Here is a 24,807-nt window from a genome sequence, read left to right as displayed (position 1 = left end):
CTGTGGAACTGCAGCACCCCCTATAGATTTCATATATATGCACAAAATTATGAATATAGACATGAATATGAGAAAATAAGTATAGATTATCAAGTCGTTAAAAAATTATTACCATTCTTTTGTTTTTGTAAATAAAAAAAAAAGCAAATGAATTGAAACAATATGTGGAACTGCGGCGCTCAGCAGTTCTAATTTTGCTAGCATGGTGATAATGTGGCAGCCAGCCTGCGCACAAAGAGAAGGGGAGACCACTGCCCTCTCGAGCAATGTTAGTCAAGCTGTTGGAGGGAGAAGGTGTGTTTTGAAATTGTTTTGAAATTCGCCAAAGCTTAATCAACATGTAGTATTAGTGATAATGATCATCTCAGTGGCAAATTGTAGTAAATGGGAAAAAATTATAACCACATTAATGTCAATGAGTAAAATTCAAAATACAGTCGACCCTCCATATTCGCGTTCTCTGGATTCGTGGACTCACACAGTCGTGGATTTCTCTCTGGAACAATTCCCCCCATTATTCGCGGGAAATTTGCCTATTCGCGGTATTTTTCTTTGAGAAATATCAACGATTTTTTTTTTAATCAATTTCATCATAAAATGCACTTTTTGTGATAAAACTATTAAAAAAACCAGGTATAAAAATTTTTGGCAGGTTTTTCATGAGTTTTAACTAACAAAATAGGTTTTAAGCATTTCTATAGGGGTTCCAACTATTCACAGGTTTAACTATTTGCTGGGGGCCTGGTACGCATCCCCCGCGAATACGGGGGGGCCACTGTAGTAGCTTTTGGAAGCGGTTTTGCCGCCTTCGTCAGCAGGGGGGGGGGGGGGGGGGAGAGAGAGAGTGTGTTTATGCAGTTAATATTAAGGAATTAAAAAAGAAATTATCTAATAAACAGCACCCCTATGAATGATAGCCATGAGCCGCCACCGAGTTCATTTACTTTTTTTGCTGTAGCTAAGGCTATTAAAAAGAGAGTCTTCTTTGTGAGGTTTCTGAATGAGACCTTTTCTAATGGTTCATAAGGAGGGTCTGAAAGCCACTTTAACACCACACCTAGATTTCAGGCCACTGAATCTTTTCCTCTTTTACTTATATTGTGATGTCTTGGTTTACCGATAAATCTAATCCTCGATGTCTGAAAACAAAGTTGAGCATAGCTCTATAACCCTTGATCGTAGATGCAGATAAGCCTCTGGAATCTCTGGGGAAAAGGAGAATGTCTGCAATTTCCATCACAGCTGTCAAAGAAGATGAGATACCTTTTTTGCACCGTGTGTGGAAGATTGCCTACTTATTTTGGTAGACTGCTGCAGAGGATTTACGTCTACAATCTGAAATTGCTCAAGCAGCCTTTCTTGAAAACTCTTTTGCTCTAAGTAATCTATTGAGAGTTTGAATCCTGTCAGAGCAAGAGAGGATAGCCCTTGATGAAACCTCTTGAAGTGTGGTTGTCTGAGCAAATTTGTTGCAAAATGAAGGTAATTGATCGAATATTACTATAATGTAAGATTTTTAGCTTACAATTGCGTTTTTCGACCATTTCGGTCAAGTCAAATTTGACCGATGGTTGAAATTTTGGCACTTATCGTTATTTATATGAAAATATTTCAAAACTGATAAAAGCTACAACCACGGGCTATTCTTAGTTGTATTCTACATAAAATTGCGCACATTTTCATATATAAAACTTTATGTAACAGCTAATATAAAACAGTGCAAACATTACGACAATCCAACGAAATAATTTCTGATTTTTTCGGCAGGGTTACTGCGTGGACGTAAGGAAAAAAGTTTTTTTTTCAAAAATTCACCATAAATTGAAATATTGTGCTAAAGACTTCCAATTTGTTGCAAAATGAAGGTAAATAATTGAATATTACTAGAATGTAAGTAAGCTAAAATTTTAGCTTACAATTGCATTTTTCGACCATTTCGGTTGAGCCAAAGTTGACCAAAGGTTGAAATTTTGGCACTTATCATGATTTATATGAAAATATTTCAAAACTGATAACAGCTACAACCATGGGTTGTTTTTTGTTGTATCCTACATGAAATTGCGCACATTTTCATATTCAAAACTCTATGTAACAGCTAATATAAAACAGTGCAAAAATTACGACAATGTGACAAAATAATTTCTGAGATGTGTCGTTGATGCTTTTTAGTGCGAGAAGAAAGAAATTGGCGCATGCGCGCCTGGGTAACGCTTGTAAACAAAACAACAGCTTGATCCGTGAACTCCCAGTATCCCTCAAGGCACATGATTCAAAATTTTTCACCAAATAGGCCTATAACTATTTTTCCGCGAATATTTTAAAAAAATTTATATCGTCGACATATTTTACGTCAATTAAGCACCCGACAGACAATTTTCGCCGACGTAAAATACATCCAATAGGCGTTCAAGGGTTAAGAGAAGGTACTATTCATCTCGGTCACATACCTGAAGAATTACCTTACAGATATGCACCTATTACTCAGACGATACAACTGATAGCAGAAGCATGTTGTGAAAGAAATATATACTGGTATATTCGTAGGTTCTTGTAAATCACACTCCGGCCTAATTCTTCTTCATTCGAGAGAGAAGAATAAGGACTGGAAGCAGACCTCCTTCATTCTCTAATGAAGAGAGCGTAGGTGAAGTTGTCCTGAAGGGAGACTTCTACGGTGATAAAAGGATACCGAAGACGACTAGTTCAAGCCGGACTGGTTGTTCCCAAAACAGTAACACTGGAGATGCGTTCAAACCTCTCGGTGCTATCCATCCCGAACAGACTGACACATGATCCGCAAGATCCTAAGATTGAACCAAAAACGTAAGTCTCTCGGATTCAAACTCTAAGGAGTAGACTCCAAATTCCTCTTATTACCTTGTTCATTCCGGTGTAATCAGGAAGTAGAGGAAAAAAGAGAGGAGGACTGAATGTTCTTGCCCACTTCTCTGAACTTGCGATCTTCTCACTGTGTTAAACAAATCATTCATTTCCTACAACCGTTTCATTCGTGTGAATGCGAGCAAAAGTTGATCGGAGTTAAATGTAGTGAAAGCTGGTGAGAACTTACCTAGTCTTGCTACACATCTATCTTCTCCGTGATTGAACCTCACGAAGAGGACTACACAGAGGATCTCCCCCTATCTCCTTCAGATGCCTTGTCCTGAGGAACAGCAACATCAATCTTGGCACCTGAAGAATAGCCATTTCTTGCTTTCACAGGTGGGTTTGAGCCACCAACGTGGCTCAGTCACTTCTCTCGCCCTGCGCCACTATCATGATGGAGAGAAGACTGCCTATCACTGACTGTGGATGTACGACCCCCCCCTTGGAGTTTGTACATTGAGAGAGACTGGTACACGAGTACCCAAAGCAGCCCCCGGTTCCATGAAGAGCGCCCTTGGAACCAAAGACAGGAGAACGAACCTGGGTTCAAACTCCTGGGGCTCCAGGGACAATATATTTTGGGATAATTTCCAGGTTCCCGCTCCAGAAGGAGCAGGTGAGCCAAAGAGGCAGCCAATTGCTCCCTTCCCAGGGAAAGGATGCAGACTCTTAGAAGTCTTGCCTACCCTTAAAAGTCTCGAGGCGAGACTTCTTAGGAGGTGGAGAATTACCTTACTCTTCTTAGGCTGTGGAAGAGTTCGAAGAGGGAGGTTAGGAGACGTCAGATGATGAAGACGAAAGACAACGACCCCCGTGAAACACTAGCTGTAACACAGGAAGGGAGGGTGCTATGTCATGGCAAGGAACTGCACTGGTCAAGAGCAGAGAGTTCGTTCGTTAGAGCCGAGCACTCAGCTCAAGAGCTGTCTGGTCGATCTGAGTCAAATGAGCTGAGCAGATTGCCACTACATAGTTATGAGTGGTAATCATCAACAGAGAACTATCACTTCTTCCCAATTAACTGTTCTCCTTCGAGGCCGTAGCTCCAAGAAGAAGAATAAAGAGGGATTCTGTGTCTGCTGTCCTATGTGTTCGGACCCTAAGTTCGAAGACATGAGTATGGTACTTAACCATTCACCTACAAGGTGTTGCATGCAGTTCCAAGCTCTGCATAACTCACAAACCAGACTGAAGAGCGAATTCATCTGTACTAGGAAAGGCTTGTCTTGTTATCCAAGCACTCGTGAAAGTGGCTAGAATTCACAAGAATTCCCACACTCGGCAAGAAAACCTAAGGCTAAGGCCCCACCGAATTCGTTGCGGCGCGTCACGTGCATCCAACACGGCTATCCATCTATGAGCGTGTCCCTCTTCTGCGAGAGTGGCCCAACCAGACATACAAGTGACGGTTACAAAACGGACAATTCAAACTTCAGCAGTACTTGCCGTTATGAAGGGAGCGCGCGAGGTTTTCCTCTGACTCGGTGCTGTCAACCAAATTAGAGGGGTTGAACAGTAGGAAAATCTGGACTTATGACATAACTTTAGAAGAGGAGAGAGTGGAGAATATGCAAAACTCTTTCATAAGTTACGATAGCATCCAGACAAGTTTTTTTTTTAATATTGTCGGATGCCGCCGAAAACCTTTGACTTAATTCACGAGGGCATTATAACTCGAAAATCAAAATTTGATACCAATTACAGAAGATCCATATCAACGTAAGAAACTTGTAGTAACTCTGAGGGAAGGATTACTGATTTTGAAATTTGTAAAATTGCACATTATTTTATTTAATACAAAAATTAAGATACGTAGAATTGTGTGTGAACTGAACACTCTGATACAGGAACTTCCGAAACAAAGATATTTACATAAATGTATCCATTAGAATATAATAAAAAAAATACTTTAATTCTTTATCATAACCACAAATCATCACATTTGATTATAACTCAAAGTTGGGCATGTGGTTCAAATGCAGGTTGTTGTAGGTCTACCACAATTTCTTCCTTCATGCAAACCCCAGCTCGGAGACGCACGTCCATGTGCGGCTAAAAACAAAACGTTTTGTTCCTTGTGCGTCCAGTCCGGTAATGCACTTGAAGCCCCGCACGCTCATGCGCTGTGTGGGGCCACTCGTGTTTGAACTATGACAGTTGATCGAAACACACAAAACGCGTAGCTGTGTTGGACGCACACGACGCGCCACAACGGATTTGGTGGGGCCTTAGCCTGACTCTTGTAAAAAAAAAAATTAGGCGAGCCTTGTCTTGCCCTGGTACTCAGCAATATGATGAAGCCAAGCTCGGTAAGCTTCAGCGAAACCAAGGGATCCAGGCACTTGGCGAGACTCCCGATTATTGTATTAATTATCAAGAATGCTAGTTGCCCAAGTGTTTGGAAATCATAAAAAACCAAATCACTCTGTGAATGCCACAAATTACAAGGAATTTAATGGCTTAATGAGATTCCCGATTTTCATAATAACAGTTACCGGGGATGGCTGTCTCACCCGAGTGTTTGGAAATTATAGAAAACCCATGACACTCTTGAGAATGTCAGAAATTACAAGGAATTCAAGCATTCAGCGAGATTACCGGGTACTGTCGTAACAATTATCAGGAATTCCTGTCTCACACGAGTGTTTGCAGATCATAGAAGACCACAACACTTGGAGAGTGCTAGAAATTCCAAAGAATTTAAGCACAAGGCGAGACCCCAAATTTCGTCAGATGATTATCGGGGTGGGGTTCCTCTCCTTGATTTCTGTAGAAATCGAGGAGGAACGGGCATAGAAACCAGTCCTAAATGCAAGCATTTAAGACTGGAACGCGAGTACAATTCAACAGAATATACACTCAAGGCTCCCAAAACGCAAGAACCCATAGGGGACTGCGAATTCAAATCCGTCCAAAGGACAGAAAAAGCCAGGGAGAACATAGTCTCCAAATTTGACAGAAGATCCTTCCTTAATGACGTGGACATATGTCCGGTGGGACCCTAGGATCCTTCCAGGAACGTAGACCCCTGACACTGAATCCTACGGAAAGCACACTCTCTAGGATCCCTCCTATTCACCTCGCCCCTCCTGGTGTATCCATAGGAAGTTAAGGGAATAGGTGAAGAAGATTGGACGGTCTCGCTCGCCTTGCTAGCAGAACTAGCAGGAAATGAGAGTCATGGACAACCATCAATCCGAGGTGATGGCCGCAATGTGAGTCTAGGAAAGTGTTATCGCCCTGAAGAAACTTTCCCAAGGAGGGTTACAAAACTCTTACACAGCAGGAGAAACATTCACCGCCACCGAAACCGGTCTGTCACGCGAAAACAACCGTGGTCTGAATCAGAGCCATATATAGAGTTTGGCCAACCTTTTGACAGGGCGCCATCATGCTCCTGTCCCGTTCAGCCGCGCTCATCCACTCTCTCTCTCTCTCTCTCTCTCTCTCCTCCTCTCTCTCTTCTCTCTTCTCTCTTATCGTCTCTCTCTCTCTCTCTCTCTCTCTCTCTCTCTCTCTCTCTCTCTCTCTCTCTCTTTCTCTCATATGCTGCTGATTGTTAACTTAAGCTTCCTATGAACCATTAACATGTTTATTAAAACACTCACATTACAGCTTTTCTCATCATCATACTCTTACTCCATAATTCACTTCCTTTTGATTTTTACGACTGAGCCTTACGAATATTCTCATGTATTTTAGCATAACTATGTAATCTTAAAGTGAAGAAAAACTTCAGGAGTCTACCGTTAATGTTATGGCAAGAAGGAAAGGTCATATTTTTTTTTGTCCGATTGTTTACCAAAGGCACTAGTCGTCCTAATAAATTGCTCGTTTCCAAAACTATTTTCATTTGCCCTAACAATATTTTCTGCATTCTGAAATAAACTGAATCAGGCATCTCTGTTATAAACTAGGCAGTTTTCTCTATATTCTTTTAATTAAGTCAAGCTTTAAGAAGGCTCTGTCTGTGTTGACTAGTTGCTCTCTATTGTTTGATGATAAAACATACAATGATTATTTGACTTTTTAACCTTTTTTATGCAGTAACCAGCAATATAATGTAGGCTGCTCAGTTCTGCTTGATTAATTAAATTGTCACTTGGGAACTGGTCAAAATCAGGTTCCTCAGTTTCATTTTCAGCATCACCATTTGTTTCAACATTTGGCTTATTAAGAAAGTCAGCTAGAAACTTGCGGTCATCTACGCTGTTAATTACTTGCACTTGAGCATTTAAGAAATTATGCAACTGATACTAATTTCAGAGACTCAAAATTCTACGGCAGTTGGCACTGGGGTTTTCAGTCTTATTAAGCTAAACAAGTTTTCTAGACAATCTTGAGTGAATCTGGATGTCGGTAAAAATCTGTGACCTTTGGCCAAATAATTACTTTGGAGATTAAGAAGGGAAGTGATAGACAATATCAGTCCAGTTTGAACTGGCTTCCACTGTGCATTATTTCCAATACGTATTTCACGAAACACTCTTACAACTTGCTCAAGATGCAGTATAGCTTGCTTATAACAGGATTCATTGACATTGCTAGTGCCATGATTGGATGTTTGCTTGACATTAAATCAAACCACTTGCTTATCAGATCAATGAACCAAGCTATTGTAAGTAAGTCTTTACTGTATCCTTTCCAAATTGCTAAAGAAATTTAAAGCACCTGATACTTTTATTTTCTCAAAATGAGATAGATTTACGTGAGATTCAGTGAGTTTTGGCACAAGATTCAGATCTTTGTCTTCCTGAAAAGATATCAAACTTTTGGTATGTTCAGCTGTCACCTCCTTCGATGGCATATCAAATTGCTTTACCATGTCATCACTCGAATGATATTACCTTTCACTAGACATGACCACAAGTTCTTTATAATATGTGGTACATCGCATGAAGTAAAGAAATTTTCTTTGCAAATAGGATGGGCTATCTTATTAACAATTTTACTATTCCTGGCACATATAATGACAAAACTCTTTAGAAAGGCCCAAGTTGCACTCCCCATGTCTGATGTGATGGCACTAAAATGCAATCCAATGTAATGTGCTCACTGCAAAATATCTAAAACCAAAGGTTTTAAAGTTTCCCCCGTGACGGCTCTGGTGTGACACTATCAGACAGGGGCAAGATGGCGCTCATCGGTCAGTGACGTCGCCTGAGTTGGTTCTGAGCATGGCCAAACTCTCTATATATGGCTCTGGTCTGGGTGGGGCTGAGCATGCACCTGACTGGAGAAGGCTGGTGCCGTCCTCCAACGTGTCCAAGTCCTTGTTGAGGCTGAAACCTCTCATGAGGACCGAATGGGGGACCCCTTACCGGGACCCCTTACTAATCTTAATGACGTCAACCCTGGGTACCGAGCAATCACTGGCAAGGCGTGAGTCACCTGATCGACTCACTTCTTTCTTCCACTCCGTGCCTGAGCCATGACACTGAGCGTACTCAGCGAATCTGTAGATTTACATACACTTGGGGAAACTCGCGAATGAGCCCCCGACAGGGAACTAGTCTTAGGGGCAGAACCTCTAGGGCTAGCAGCAGAAGTACGAACTGAAGTTTGCGCTTCTACAGCTCCTGACATGCTAGGTCACAGGGACAGCATGACAGTTCCTGTTCATGAAGGAATGGGCGAGCCAGCAGAAGACCCAGCTGCCTCCTCAGTTCAAGGAGGCAGACCCTCAGAAGTCCCGCGATGAGACTTGTTACGGGGGGGGGGGGGGGGGGGGGGGGAGGGGGGGGGGGGGGGGGGGGGGGGGGGGGGGGGGGGGGGGGGGGGGGGGGGGACTACCTTCTTCTTTGGCAGGGAGCCTTAGAAGTCAAAGGGGTGGAGGTTGATGAAAAATATGATGATTACGAAGAGGAAGATGATGACACTTGACGAGCTCTCTTCCTCCTCATCTTCTCCAAATTCTGCAAGACTTCTTCTGCAGGATGAGGCACATTTACCAGCAGGAATAGAGTTGATAATAACAGGGCAGTCGGGAAGGCGTTGTCCAGAGACGAAACTCCATAATAACAGTGGCAAATAAATGTGATTTCCAACAGGAGAACAGTACACACACTCGAGGACCAATATCACAGCATGCTACGAGTCACAGGTACAATCCCAAGGTTAGGATAGTCAACACGAAGAGATATCCAACCATCTACTGCTGTAATCAACTATCACCACTGTTAGCCTACAAAAGAAAGAAAATATGATTTTAAAAAAATAAGGATACAGGCGGTCCCCGGGTTACGACGGGTCCGGCTTACGACGTTCCGAGGTTACGACGCTTTTTCTTAAATATTAATTGAAAAATCCGCCCTGGGTTACGACGCTTGTTCCGAGGTTACGACGCTGACGCTTCCGACGCTCCGAGTTTACAACGCTTTTAAAAAACACAAACTATGATAAGAATCCTTTATAGTTTAGCACAGTTTCTCTCTCTCTCTCTCTCTCTCTCTGTATTTTCTGATGAAAATAATCACTAATTAGTGTATTTTGATGTTTATTTTCATGACTAAATACATTTCATAAAATATAAAATTAATCAGACTGCGATCATGAAGCCAACAAATACATATGTATTTTTTAGAATTCTTCTTCTGTTTTAATATTACATTACAATGTTTCATTATAGCTGTCAGTAACTCGGTATCTCCATAAAAATAATAATTCTCTCTCTCTCTCTCTCTCTCTCTCTCTCTCTCTCTCTCTCTACTACAAAGATGTATGTTTTTTTGTATGATAAAGAAATGATTTACTATTTTCAAATATTAATATTAATTTATACAGCAATAATATCAATTCAATAAAGAAAATACCATAGTGAATTAGTAAGATTTTAGCTTATATTTAAAAAATTATGGAAGAATGAAGGAAATCCCAGTCTTCTCTGTAACCTTTTCCTCAGATGCAGGTACTAAAACTGTCAGATATATCAAGTTCTGTGACAGCCCGAGGGGGAAGAGTTGGGGGAAGAGCTGCAGTGTTGCAATGACGTGGTCCTGAAATTTCCCCCCCCCCCCCCCTCTCTCTCTCTCTCTCTCTCTCTCTCTCTCTCTCATTTACTGAGACTCGAGATTTTTTATGTACTTGTACTATTTGTTTTTAATACTTTCAAATAATAATAATAATAATAATAATAATAATAATAATAATAATAATAATAACTGTAATTACAAAATTCATATGTGATAGTATTTTAAAGAAATACAATACGTACTAATCTATCCATGTCACTTTTAATTAAGGTTAAACTCTCTCTCTCTCTCTCGTCTCTACTCTCTCTCTCTCTCTCTCTCTCTCTCTCTCTCTCTCTCTCTCTCTCTCTTTTGCCACACAAGATAATAATGTGTCATTGTGGTAACTCAATCCCTCTCTTTCGCTGGAAGCGTTATAAGTATTTTTTGAGAGAACAGAGAGAGATAAACACACTCTCTCTCTCTCTCTCTCTTTTACCGAGATATAAGAATTTTTATGGTACTAGTATGTAAAATGTTTATTGATAATTTCAGTTATTTAATAATAATAATTTCTGGGCTCAGCTCGTGTCGGCCTATGAAAGTAACTCCTTAACATCATCTTTCTAGGTAAAATTATCCTAAAATTACCAGAGAAAAAAACAAAATTAAGAAAATGTCAGTAAGACTGACTCGCTCACTCTTGAAAAAAGAAAGTGTCGGTATGATATAGGGGCGAGTGTGGAAACACTACCACGAGACAAACACCAATTAGAACTTCCCTATCAGAATCCCCCTAAGAGAGAGCCGATACCAACGGGCGATGCAGCCTCTACTACTACTACTAGAGACGCCACGGACAGAGCGCCCCTAGCGGTCCATCCTTAAATTTTAGCGCCAGCGTCTAGACGCAGATTTTACTTGTGCTATATTTCTCAGGATTTATCTCGTATTCTACGATGGAACGCTCAGCAATTGCCACGGCTAAGTTAAGTAACTCATAAGTAATATTTTATCACAGTTTTATCTTCCGGGTACCAGTATTTTCCTTTTTATAGGTCATATACGGTTCCCCGGTTGTCTCGTGGCGGCCATGCTGCCTCGTAAGAATTCCCGGTCTTCCATACTGGACTTCTTATACTTATGGGCTTACTTTATCACGTTCATTGTTTTACATCGAGTTTTAGCTAGTTAGCCCTCTTACCATTCTCTTAGCTTGGTATTTAGGGCTATTATTAATTTTTATTCTGGCCCAGCATCCCGGCTCTTGCTCTACATCGGCTATCGCTGGCTCCGAGTAGGCTCCTGTTTCTTGGAATAGTTTGCCTCCTCCTGGGCTTCTTTCTCTTTTACTAAAAGTGTCTCTTCCACCTTTCGATGTATTTTTTTATTATTATTTAGGGTGTTAGGCTAGCCTAGGTGCTTGTTCCATGTATTGGTACAGCTTGGTTCACGTGGCCCTACCACGGTTGTGTTGTTCGCGGCCTAGGCCACTGGTGGTCACGTGTTCCATAGCACCTTACCCTGCCCCTTCCCTCCCTCTCTGATGTAGGGAGGAGCTGGGGGACCCCTTGGTTGTCATAACAACCTCATAGCCTTCTCTCACATTCCGGAGGTGCCGGGGGGTTCCGCCAGCAGGGGGTATAGGGCGACCACTATGAGGTACCGGGTCTCCATACGGGTAGTTGGTGAGGTGGGGAGGAGTAGGCCATCCCTTCCCCCTTTCCTCGCTCCCGCCGCGTTTCACCGGGACCTCCTTCCCCCCCTACCCATTACTCAGCCACCTCCCTTACGATATGAAAGGAGCCTTCCGTCGCAGCCGGGGCCCCTTTGGTTATAGGATATTGGCTCCGCTAGCGGGCAGGGGGGTGTGGCTATGGATGGTCGATTGCTTGCCTATTATATCCTTATTTCTCTCCCCCGCTACCGGAAGGGAGCTTACCCTTACCTACGCACTCTTCTAGTAGACGGGTGGAGAAAAGTTGGTTTTTTTGTTATTATTACTATGCTATGTTAAGGATATATACCCTAATTTAAGATATTTTACAATGAATTGTGTATTATAATATTTATGTTAATCAACCATCCCCGCCATTATCCGTTGTGGTTTCCATTACCACCACTCCTAGTTGGTTGATTCTTGTGCCTCCGCCACTGGCGGAGCCATAGCCTTTCTTCCAACATGGTTACCACACGTATTTTAGCAGGGGCTCTGGTTTTATCTAACTTTATAGCGGCTCCCGGCCCAGATCGGAGCATATGTTAGGCTGTAAGTGTTTACTTTGTACTCATGTACGTTTTCACTTACAGGCTACCAACTGCCAGGTCCTCGCTTGTAATGCGACGCTGCACGACCCCTGCGGACATGACGAATGCAGGTCTCACGCCCCATGTGCCACCTTGTTCAACGAGTCTATCGTCTGGCATCCCGAGGCCTGCACTATATGTTACGACCTGGTCGATCAGCTGGTTGGTGGGGTAAGACCATTATGAGGTTATTTATCAATTTACTAACACTTTTAGTTCGTAAGTTTGTTAACCCTGTCCGCAATTGGTAGCTAATTCAGCCTTTCTTTCAGGCTAGCGGTTGTGAGGGAAGTCGCCCTCGCCACCCTGAAAGCGTGTGTGGCGCTTTGGGAAGAACGCCGCCAAGGGCCAGCCCTACATATTGGATAGGAAGCTGGCCATGCAGATCTTCCCTGCGGGCAAGTCGACGGGCTACGTCGACCCCTTTGTCCGCCGCCCCCGTCATAGCCGCCATCCAGCAAGAACTCCAGCAGTCGTTGGGGGGTCGGAGCCGCCCAGGAGTTCAGTTCCAGACGTCGCCGGCCTGGACCTGAATCTCGAGCCGATGGCGGTAGTGAGTGAGGATTTGTTGGTTGAGGTAGGTTTGTCGGGCGCCCAAGGTCTTTCCTTGGGCGGCTCCTGGGATCTTCTCCTGTCCCTTCTTCTTCCGCCTCTTTCCAAGGCTTTCCGGGAATCGAGATCCCTAGCCGCACTCCCGCTCTCTCTGTACCTCCTAAGGAGAAGGGAAAGAGAGAACCGAAGACATTGTCTAAGACGACTTCTAAGAAGTCGTCTTCGTCTTCTTCGGCTAGGAAGTCATCGACTTCTTACGCCGACGCGGTGGTGAAGGGGGCTAAAAAAGGGCCAAAACGTCTTTCCCAGTCGAAAGAAGCCTCCTCCAGGAGGCAGAAAGGCTTCGAAGGGAGGAAAAAGGGGGGCCTCGCGCTACCTCCGAGTCGTTGCCTTCTCCCTCCCCCGCCTCCGCTGCCCCCTCTCCGGCTATGCCGGCAGGGGTGGCAAGCACCAGCTCCTGCGTTCCTTCTCCTGTCTCACCAGGAATGATGGGAGCAGGTAGGAGTGATGATTGGTTCCCAAATCTCAGCTTTGGGAAACACGTTTTGAGCAGATGTTCGCACAATTGTCGAGCACTCTGTCTCAAACTGGGACAGACGGTCCAGGAACTCTCGAATAGAGTAAGAGAGAATGAGGATCGGATGGTTGGGCTATCCCAGGCTCCTCCCCCAGTATCCCTGCTTCTAGCACGGGGGGATTCTCCAACTCCCGTCTTACGACTCCTTGCCAGCTTTCTCTATGGACAATCCATGGAGAGTAGCGGCCTACGCTCCCTTTAAGGACGGGATGATTTCAATCCCGGAGTTTGGCACTCGAAGGATTGAGGACTTCGAGTTCTATCCTCCGGGTCTGTCACAGCCTTTCATGGGGTATGCTAGGCTGACGCCAACGGCTCTTACAAGGAGGACAAGATCTCGAAGGAGTCAGTCCTCTATAGTAGAGATCACGCCCAACGGGAATGGGTTCACTGCCTTGAGGACTGGGGAGTGTACTAATACTAAACTCCAGGCCTATAAGAGCCCCTTCACTATTTTCGCCACGGAAGAGGAGGTCTCTCTTCCGTTCGCCACGAAAATTGGTGGAGAAGGCTCTTCAGGCAGTCCTCAAGGATGAGCCCGTTCCACAGTTGAGAGAGTCGGAGTCCACTTCTCCACTCTTTCCCGCCTTCGGAGAGTTATGGGAAAAACCTGCCAGCTACTTTCACGCAGGGTAAACTCAAGCCGGGGACTGCGCTATGGACCATTTTCGTGAGAAGTTACCTAGCTGCCGGACTCCCTAATCCAGGCAGAGTTCGATGCGCGAACTAGGTTTGGCAGGTCCCTTAACTCACTCATCGTCACGGAAATGGCTGCGCTATCTTACGCGAACGAACCGCTATTCAAAATCCTAGCAAAATCGCAATTTCAGACGGTTCTGTTAGACGCTTTTGACTTCTTCCAAGCCAGGTTAAGAACTGTCGAAAGCATGTTCTTCAAGAGTGCACCATCAGGCACGAGCCGAATGACTCCTTGACTGCCAGCATGTGGGGAGCGGATCTCTTCCCAGAGTCAGCAGTGAACGAAGTCCACCACGAAGCTGCTAGACTCAACCAGAGCCTTAGAGCTAGGTGGGGTATTTCCTCTAAGAGGAAACAGGAATCCGTTCCCACTGCTGGCAAGAAACCAAAGAAGGCTGGTAGGAGGTTCCAGCCATATAAAAAACTCCAGCATCAGCAGCAGTTTTGTGCAGGCAGTCCCAGTCACCCAACAAGGACAACCTGCTACATCTAAGCAAACTCAGCCTTTCCTCCTGGTGCCCCAGCAATCGCAACCTTCGACTTCCTATGCTATCTCGCCTGCCTTTAACCCTGCTTATGAGGCTCAAGGCTACTCTCAACCGAGGGGTAGGGCGAGAGTTACTTTCGTCACCGTGGCGCAAAGGAGTAAGCAGTTCAGAGGAGGGCGTGGTGGCCAACCCGCCCATCAGCAATGAGGCTCCCCAGGTAGGAGGAGGCTGTTCCTCTTCCGCCACAGGTGCGGGTTCAGCAATTGGGCACAGAGCATAGTGTCCAAAGGATTAGGCTGGAGCTGGATCAAGATCCTCCTCCAATCAAATCATTTCCATCAGGTACCGTCAAAGGAATTGATAGATTACGCGGAAGAACTCCTTCAGAAAGGAGCTATTGCGAGAGTCAAACATCTAAAATCAAGGTCGCTTATTCAGCGTGCCAAAGAAAGGCTCAACAAAAAGAAGGGTAATCTTAGACTTTTGTCAAAGCTAACTCTTTTCCATTCGCTGCGACAAGTTCAAGATGCTTACCCTCTCGCAAGTAAGGACCTTTACTTCCCGCATCGGAGCCCGTCACATGCTCCATCGATCTTACAAGACGCATACTATCATATCCCTATAGCAGGCACTTCCGCCATTCCTAGGATTCAGGCTAGGAAGTCAGACATTCTCATTCAAAGTGATGCCCTTCGGTCTGAATGTAGCCCCCAGGGTATTCACAAAGATAGCAGAAGTGGTTGTACAACAATTGAGAGCTCAGGGAATCATGGTAGCGGCATACCTCGACGATTGGTTAATCTGGGCACAAAAAAAAAAAACAGTCGAGGAATGTCTCAAAGCTACCAAAAAGGTAGTTCACTTTCTGGAACATCTGGGGTTCCAGATAAACAAAAACGAAATCCAGACTTGTTCCGGAATCTCGTTTTCAGTGGCTAGGAATCCAATGGGATTTGTCCTCCCACAATCTATCAATTCCAATAGCCAAACGGAAGGAAATAGCAAAGTCTGTCAGACAATTCCTCAAGTTGCAAAAAAAAACGTCAAGAGAAACCAGGAGAGAATCCAGGGCTCTTCAGTTTGCTTCGGTAAACAGATATCCTTCTGAAAGCAAGGCTGAAAGATATAAATCGAATTTGGTGCGGTCAAAGCAAACTCCAAATATCGAGACAAGTTGTCAGTAATCCCACAGATCCTCCGCAACCAACTACTGGCCTTGGTCAAAAGTAAAGAATAAAACTTAGCCAAGAAAGTACCCCTTCAATATCCCCTCCCAATGTTAACCATTCACAAACGGACGCATCCCTGTCCGGGTGGGGGGGATACTCTCAGTTCAAACAAGTTCAGGGGGACTTGGGTCAGTTCAATTTCGCCAGCTTCACATAAATGTGTTGGAAGCAATGGCAGTATTTCTTACTCTGAAGAGACTGCTTCCCCGAAAAAGTCTCATCTAAGGCTAGTTTTGGACAGTGCAGTGGTAGTTCATTGCATCAACAGAGGAGGGTCCAAATCCAAACATGTGAACCATGTCATGATAGCCATCTTTGCATTAGCAAGCAAACACAAATGGCATCTGTCTGCCACTCATCTGGCAGGAGTAAGAAATGTGATAGCAGACGCCCTGTCCCGGTCAGTCCCTCTGGAATCAGAGTGGTCTCTGGACGTCGGGTCATTCCAGTGGGTAAGCCGGAGAGTCCCCAGGTCTCCAAGTGGACCTCTTCGCCTCACAAGCAAACCACAAGCTCCCTTGCTATGTGGCCCCCAACCTGGACCCTCTGGCTTATGCCACGGATGCCCTGTCGTTGGATTGGAATCAATGGAGGAGAATTTATGTTTTTCCTCCAGTGAATCTTCTCTTGAAAGTCCTAGACAAACTAAGGTCTTTCAAAGGGATAATAGCTCTGATTGCACCGAACTGGCCAAGAGCAACTGGTATCCACTTCTTTTGGAATTGGGTCTCCGACCTCAACGGATCCCCAACCCCAAACTATCACAATCAGTACAAATGAGGACTGTGTTCGCTTCCTCAGAACTCTCCAGACCCTAACTTTATGGACTTCATGAAGTTTGCGGCTAATAAAGATGCTGACATTGATCCACAGAATATTCTCTTCCTAGAATCAGATAAAAGGGAGTCAACCATTAGACAATATGCACTCTTTTTTTTTTTTTCCAGCTGTTAAGAAATCTTAGCATCTTTCTTGAGAGAATCGAACACTACAACCATGACAGTTAATTTGGCTATATCCTTTTTCAGATCTTTATTTGAAAAAGGTTTAGCAGCTAGCACGATTACCACTCATAAGTCGGCTTTGAAGAAAATCTTTCAAGTAGGTTTTCAGATAGATTTGACTGAATCTTATTTCACATCTATCCCTAAAGCCTGTGCTAGACTTAGACCTTCTCAGAGGCCTACTACAGGTTCATGGTTTTTAAATGATGTTCTCAAACTAGCTTCAGATACTGACAACTCATCTTGTACATTCATAATGCTCCTGAGGAAGACATTATTCTTATTAAGCCTAGCCTCAGGAGCGAGAATTTCAGAACTGTCGGCTCTATCCAGGGATGCGGGTCATGTGGAATTCCTCCCATCAGGAGAAGTTCTACTTGCTCCGGATCGTAGCTTTTTAGCCAAAAATGAAGATCCTCTTGCAAGGTGGGCTCCTTGGAAGGTTATCCCACTTCCACAGGATCCTTCTCTCTGCCGCCCAGTATCAACTCTTAGAGCCTTTCTTTCTCGTACTTCTTCTAGATCCTCTGGTGCTTCTCTTCATGAGAGAAAAGGTGGGTACTTTGTCAGTTAAAGGTATTAGACAGCAAATCCTTTACTTCATCAAACAAGCCAACCCTGAGTCATTCCCAAAAGCACATGATATCAGGGGAGTAGCCACCTCTATTAATTATTTCCAACATATGAACTTTGAGGATCTTAGGAAGTATACTGGATGGAAATCCCCGACAGTCTTTAAACGACATTATTTAAAGTCCTTGGAATCTTTAAAGTTTTCAGCAGTAGCAGCGGGAAACATAGTTTCCCCTGATACTGCTTAGTAGTTGTAGTATTAATCCAGGTCTCCTTTCTACCTACCTCAACCAACATGCCTCAACCCATCACCAGGCTACTCATCATCATAGCCTTAGCCGTTGTGTGTTGTAGTGGTTTGTCCCTTAATTTTTTGCTAGGGACAACCACCCTTGTACTGATATGTACTTCAGTGGTCCTACCCTTATTTTTATGCTAGGGTAGGCCACAATATGTTTGTATAAATTCTCCAATTGGATTTGTGATAACTTCAGTCACAATGTGTTTGTACATATTTGAATTAATTGTATTAATTGTATTAATGATGGATTGAGTGTATCTACCCTTATTTTTATGCTAGGGTAGGACACATGTATGTATATAATTGTACTTATATGTTCTAATTAAGTAAATTCAAACATTTCCTTATTTTACATGCATATTTATGATTTTTGTTACTACCATTTAAGTACTTTAAGTTTACTAACATTCTGTTATTGATTACTGTAATAAGTTAGTTTAAGTACTTAATTTGTATGCTGTATTTGATTTACTTATATTATATCCATCATTTTAATATGTTTTCAGTTTTCCACTTTTCCATCTTGTCTGTTTCTCTGGTACTCTTTCATAGGCCGACACGAGCTGAGCCCGAAAAGGGGATTTTGACGAAGGAAAAATTCTATTTCTGGGTGATTGGCTCGTGTCGCCCTATGAAACCCATCCCTTTTTATGGTTTGTTTTCCCCCCCCTTGCAGGACAAGATGTATTTATGTTTTATTTAAGGATGACCGCTAGGGGCGCTGCTGTCCGTGGCGTCCTCTAGTAGTAGTAGTAGAGGCTGCATCGCCCGTTGGTATCGGCTCTCTCTTAGGGGGATTCTGATAGGGAAGTTCTAATTGGTGTTTGTCTCGTGGTAGTGTTCCACACTCGCCCCTATATCATACCGACACTTCTTTTTAAGAGTGAGCGAGTCAGTCTTACTGACATTTTCTTAATTTTGTTTTTTCTCTGGTAATTTTAGGCTAATTTAACCTAGAAAGATGATGTTAAGGATTACTTTCATAGGGCGACACGAGCCAATCACCCAGAAATAGATTTTTCCTTCGTCAAAATCCCTTAATAATAATAATAATAATAATAATAATAAAACTTTAATGACAAAATTCATAATGGTCGTATTTTAAAGAGATGAAAATGACCTTTCCATTTCACTTGTAAGGATAATTCCTCTTTCTTACTGAAGATGAGAGAATTTTTATGGTAGATGCATGTGTTTATTATATTTTCAAATAATAATAATAATAATAATAATGATAATAATAATAATAATAATAGAAGTAGTAATAATACCATAACTAATTTCAAAAGAAAATTCTTCCCTTTGTCTTTTTCTGTATCAATTCCCTAACTCAACTCGAGTGACACTCGGAGCTTAATGCCATACAATGGGCAACGAATTTAATGGTTTATGTAATTCTCTCTCTCTCTCTCTCTCTTACTGAGATGAGATCATTTTCATGGACATGTATGTAATAAGTTTATCATTAATATTTTCCAATAATAATACTTATTAACTGTAAGTACAATATTCATATCTGAGTATTTTAAATACAATAATCATTCCAATTCTCTCTTTTAAATACTGTGAGGACAACTCTCTCTCTCTCTCTCTCTCTCTCTCTCTCTCTAATCTTCTCTCTTCTCTTCCTTTTATCTCTCGCTCTCAGCAAAAGAATTGATAGACAGACAAACATAATTGCACAGTCCTCTCTTCTCTCTTCTCTGGAGAAATATATGTGTTTATGGAGGGGGAAAAAAGTTGCCTACAGACTCATTTCAATCTATTGAAACTGTAAGGAGTTATTTTATTTTTTCTCTCTCTCTCCTCTCTCTTCTCTCTCTTGTATTTTAATGAAAATATACAGTAATTTGTGAATACACAGTGTTGCACATGAAAAAAGTAAATTAGTGATAATTTTAGAGATAAGCCCTAAGAAAAATTGCAAATTAGTAGTGAAATTTTCCCTGTGGACATGTTTTCAAGAACGTCGTTCCGGCTTACGACGATTTTTCGGGTTACGACGCGTCTTAAGAACGGAACCCCCGTCGTAACCCGGGGACCGCCTGTACTCCTCTCGCATCCAAGGGCACCTCCCTCTAAAATGAGAGATCCCTCAAACACCAACACCACACGCCCCCTCATCTATCTTCGTCTGATAAGCTAGTGAAAGGATGAAAGAGAAGATAAAATACCAGAAGAAACACAAAGGACAAACCTCCGATGTTCCCCTCGCAAATTTCTAATGCGTAAGCGAAAATTTTGGATGAATACATGTCTCTTCCTGATGTTAAAGGACGAAAATATGTAATGAGAGGGTTGGCACACTCTTGCCGCCTAACCTTAATACAAAGCAGAGAGGCAGCTAGCAAGGCTATCACAAAAAGTGGGTTTATATATTTATTATCAAAACCAATTAATTATTAATATCAAACACAGTATAGTATACATATTCATTCCTTATGTAAATGACCGAGGGTTTGTGTATCGTGTAGGAACAAACTAATTACCTCTAAAATCTTGAATGTATTCATCAGAAGAATTATAAGAATTTTGCCAAGAACATTATCTTGGCAGCAGAAAATGCTAACCTTCGGACTGAATCTATAAGGCTAGAGAAGTCCCCTTGAGAGGAGGCAGAGACTCCAAAGAAAGGAGCTTCTCCAGTTTCATAGTATGCATACCTTCTAATTAGAAGGTGCAAAGGCAGATAGCTAATGCAAGCCTCCCCTTGTCTGCAAACCACAAGTCCACTTCCTTAAGGGCTTTCTTCACAGAGGTTGACAAAACCATCTTTGGCAGCTTTGTTGCTTCCTGTACAACACTTAACTTTAGTATGTATTGTAGTAGGAGAAGCAGGAGCTGCGGGAGAGAAGGTAGGATAAGTACGCAACAAAAAGTTCAGTAGTACTACATAAGCCGAAGACAACGAAGCCTCTTCTAGTGCATTGACTTATTCCTCTTCTACCGATGACACTGGAGAAAGGAGAGGATTGCAAGTGGTTTTTGGTGCATCATGCTTCTTTAAGTAGCCTAAAATTTCACCCAACTTATGTTGGACAGGATCTCTAGAGTGTCCTGGTCTCGCCGGATCTCTGAGGCGCTGAATTTGCTATAAAATCCTCTTCTCACACCGAACTCACTGAAAAAGCAAAAGGTCAATCGGGATCCTTCACGATTTATGGCCTGGGAACTGGCTGTTCCACTAATACTGAGCGAACGTCGTTCACTGATTGTTCCACTGGGTGACTGACTATTTCCGAGAGCTTTGGCACCGACTGGTACTTGTTAGTCACTAAACGTTGGGCACTAACATGTGCGCAGGACACAACTGGCGCGCTTCTGGGACAGCTGCACTTTAAAGTGTTGACCCACTCTCTCTGCTCTTAACTGGTGATGAGCTCTCCGGAGAAAACTTCTCTGGGCTATCCCAAAAACTGCACGAAGGAACAGCTTTCCTAGACTTCTTACACGGAACCGCTGACACCGCCGAAGCGTCAGCCACAGACTTTTTCAGTGGTCTGGAAGAATCCCTATACCACCATCGGCGCCTCTTTCCCTGAATGGAAACCTTGGAACTCGATGAAAGACGGTGCACATCCGCAAAGACACCTTTCCAGTGGCTGTCTGCTGTCTTCACCTGGGCTTCTGGTATGACTTCTCCTTGGTGATTTTACAGGGGAGTAGGGTAGCAGCCTTTGCCTAGGAAAATCAGCAGGACGGACAGGCAGCTCCTCCACTTCTACTTCACTTCCAACACTTTTGCGCTCCATGAGACTTTCACTGAATAACCTAATTGAGTCACTGTATTAAATAATATTTTGAACTTACTGTCAAATTTACTTTTTAATGTGGCAATGGTGTTGGGGTTAAGAACCTGGGAGTTGGGATCAGGATTAGGAGGAATAGTAGAAGGGCTGAGCATGGAAGAAACTGTGTGGACAGAAGCAATTGGAGCATCAATAGATCTATCTAACTCTAGACTAGCAGTCAACCTGTCTTGTCTAATACTAGCTTTTCTTTGTGTATCCCAAGCCAATTTAGATAGATAAGAAGCTAAAGTCTTCCACTGTTTTGCATCCCATCCTTCATACTCCAAGCAAGGATTGTCCATTGAGCAGTTTTTCTCTACAATTAACACAAATTGCATGAGTGTCATATTTTGCCAATGTTAATCTTGTCCTGCAGACCTTGCTGCAATAACAAGTGCTTGATACACTAGTGTCGGACATCATCGGTTACAAGTCAAATTCAATTAATTGAGACTAATTATCTAAATTAACTAGATATTTATCTAATAAAAACACAATTCTTTACAAATCAAATCAAAACAAATGCCGAATGGCTGCCTAGAAAGAGTACTTCACCGATTTCCAGGTAAAAAGCAAAGAATTCAAACTCCGAACCAACTGATGACCCACAACCTTGTCATAAACTGGTAGAAACAAACTGAAGTACCTGGCTCATTTGTTCCTCTTCTTCCCAAAAGTGGGCGAAACTAGTTACCTATAGCCAAAACAAAGAAGAATCGCTACCGCGAATTCTGAATTTTAGCTGTCAGTGCTAGAAACTGTTAGCTATGTAAGTATGCAGTTGGTAAGTTACTTATGCAAAAAGGACAGTTTATTATTGTTCCTTTCTCTAAAGTGAATTAGATGTTGTTATCAAACCTATTACGTTCGTCTTGAAAAGTTTCTATTTCACTTTCATCACCTTGCAGAATGGCAAAAATGTCATTCACATATCTCCACCAACCTTTCCTAATATTAATGTCCCTAACTTGAAATTGAAAGGTTGGTGAAGATATGTGTATGATATTTTTGCCATTCTGCAAGGTGATGAAAGTGAAATAAACTTTTCTAGACGAACTTGATAGGTTTGGTAACAACATCCAATTCACTTTAGAGAAAAGTAACAATAATACACTGCCCTCTTTAGACAAACATATAGAAAGGAAAGAAATAGGACATGTGTTACAAGGGTCTAACTGACCTTATCTAATAAAAGGAAAGAAAAACACCATCTCGTAACGCGATCTTCCTCCATGAGCTGGCATCTCTAGCTAAATCAAGCTGTTAAATCTAGGCTAAAATCACTCTCAAGATACAAAAATAGAGCCTCTATTTCTCCGAACGTGAAAAAAAAATGAAAAAGAATTGGAAATACCAAAAACATGAAATACAATCACTCCTTGAAAAATCACCTCAATTAAAATGTCCCACACTACCTCATTAAAAAAAAAAAAACCATCAGTTCAATCACTATTTCTATTTTCCCAAAAACTAAGACATAAAAATGTCAGTCAGAGAATTAATTTTATTTGGTGACATTCAAATCCATCTGTGAAGAGAAACCACAATTATCAGAAATAACATAAAAATGGATATGCATACCATGGAAATAGAAAATCATATTTATGATATGGAAGAAAAAGGATATGTTCTCCACTGCACTTCGGCTTCTCTCGGGGCAACTGTAAAATGTTCAATCGTTTTAACAAAGTCTCTTTTATCACTATTACCTTTCTGATAGATCTGCGCTTTTCCTCTAGACCTCCTTACACATATCACTCAGTGGTTTCTTTCTAGAATAGCTGCTTTTTCCCTGTGGTCTCATTATATTACACTCTTAAGGAGCCCTGATGTTCGCACATATGTACGCATTAAATTGTTCTATTAGATTCCATGAATACGCCCCCCTATTTGGTGCACGAACAGACGCACATCGTATTTTCCTGACGTCACCATCACAGGACTCTCGACCAGCAGCTAGGTCAACTTGCTCACTTGCCTCTGAAGCTTGATAATGTTTTACTACGTCGGCTGTGTTGTTCAACCACCCAAAGTATCTGCTGGTATCTTGAAGCTTTTCCACAACACTCACAACTGTTCGTTGAACATTCCAGTCGGTTCGTGATAAAGTCCGTTTCAGTACTGCAGTTAACATATGAATCAGCACATACAGAATGATACACACACACACAAACTCATATATTCATGACTTCTCTTTTCACAGTCATGATATAAAAATAGGTTTTCTAGCAGGTTTATTTCTTAGGGCAATGAGAACGTGTGGCCCTTATAAGATAGATAAAGAAATAAATTACAACATTGATAAAGGCTTTAGTGCATTAGCATACACAGAATGGTTCAGAAAAAGGGCACTCAACAAGGTGAAGAGGTTTTTTTACAGAGGAAATGTAGATTACATGGAATAAAGAAAACCAGAAAATAGTTGCCCTACCTTTTATGCTTAAAATTTAACATACTGCTTCAAAAATGAAAGTAAGTAAATATAACTTTAAGTATGCCTTTGATAATACCGTAAAAAACAAAGGATGTAAAAATAAATTGGAAGGAGAATACAGTAATGCAGATGATGTAGAGGGGTGTATACACAATTAATTGTAGCAATTGTGGAGATAAATATGTGAGGGAAACAGGTAGGGGAATAAGAACTAGAATCCAAGAACACAGAATGGCAGTACAGCTTAACTTGCAGGGCAGTAACCCTTTTGACCTGGAGATTAGGTTTTCTGCCCAACAGATCAATGGTAACCCATTTACCACAAGGGTTAATCCCATTGACCATCAGCTCAGGATATCAGAACGACAAGAGGGGATTAACAACTCTCAAGAGAAAGGAAACCAGGACAGCCATCACATAAATGACAGCTCAACAAGAAGCAGCTCCAGAAGACTGCTGGGCCTTAACCCAGTCTGACCACCTATACATCTCTTGAGAAAGGGCCACGGATAGGGCATGAAAGTGCTTGAGTGTTAAGTAAATTGCTATGTAAATACTTACAAGTAAACAAGTTATACTCAGTAATCTTGTGGGTTTCTTAATCTATTATTATCATTATTATTATCACTAACAGTACTTTAACCAGACCAATGAGTTAAAATTCTTAACTTATTTATATTATTATACATATATATAGATATATATATATATATATATATATATCTATATGATATTATATATATATATATATATTATATCTATATATATATATATATATATATTATATAATATATATCTATATAGTATATACCCGATTTTATGACGGGGTTAGCAATTCATACAGATACAAAAATATTTTGAAAATTTTTTTAAATTTCGCTCGTAAGGGGTGCAGCCCAGCAGCATACAACCAGGCAGCAAGAGAGACAGACCAAATTACAATAGCCTAACTTTATCCCATCTTCTAGTTGAATACGTTACAAAAAAAAACAGCAAAAGAGAATTATGAAAGTTTT

The 24,807-nt window shown here is 42.0% G+C and overlaps 1 protein-coding gene across 3 annotated transcripts in view; it reads right to left on the bottom strand.

Moving 5' to 3' along the window:
• The window catches only part of LOC135203574 (beta-1-syntrophin-like), a 204,206-nt gene that overhangs the window by 13,492 nt on the left and 165,907 nt on the right, over positions 1 to 24,807 (bottom strand). The window lies entirely within an intron of this gene.

This window comes from Macrobrachium nipponense, chromosome 36 (assembly GCF_015104395.2).
Source record: "Macrobrachium nipponense isolate FS-2020 chromosome 36, ASM1510439v2, whole genome shotgun sequence".
NCBI lineage: Eukaryota > Metazoa > Arthropoda > Malacostraca > Decapoda > Palaemonidae > Macrobrachium > Macrobrachium nipponense.
This window is presented reverse-complemented; position numbering and strand designations above follow the sequence as displayed.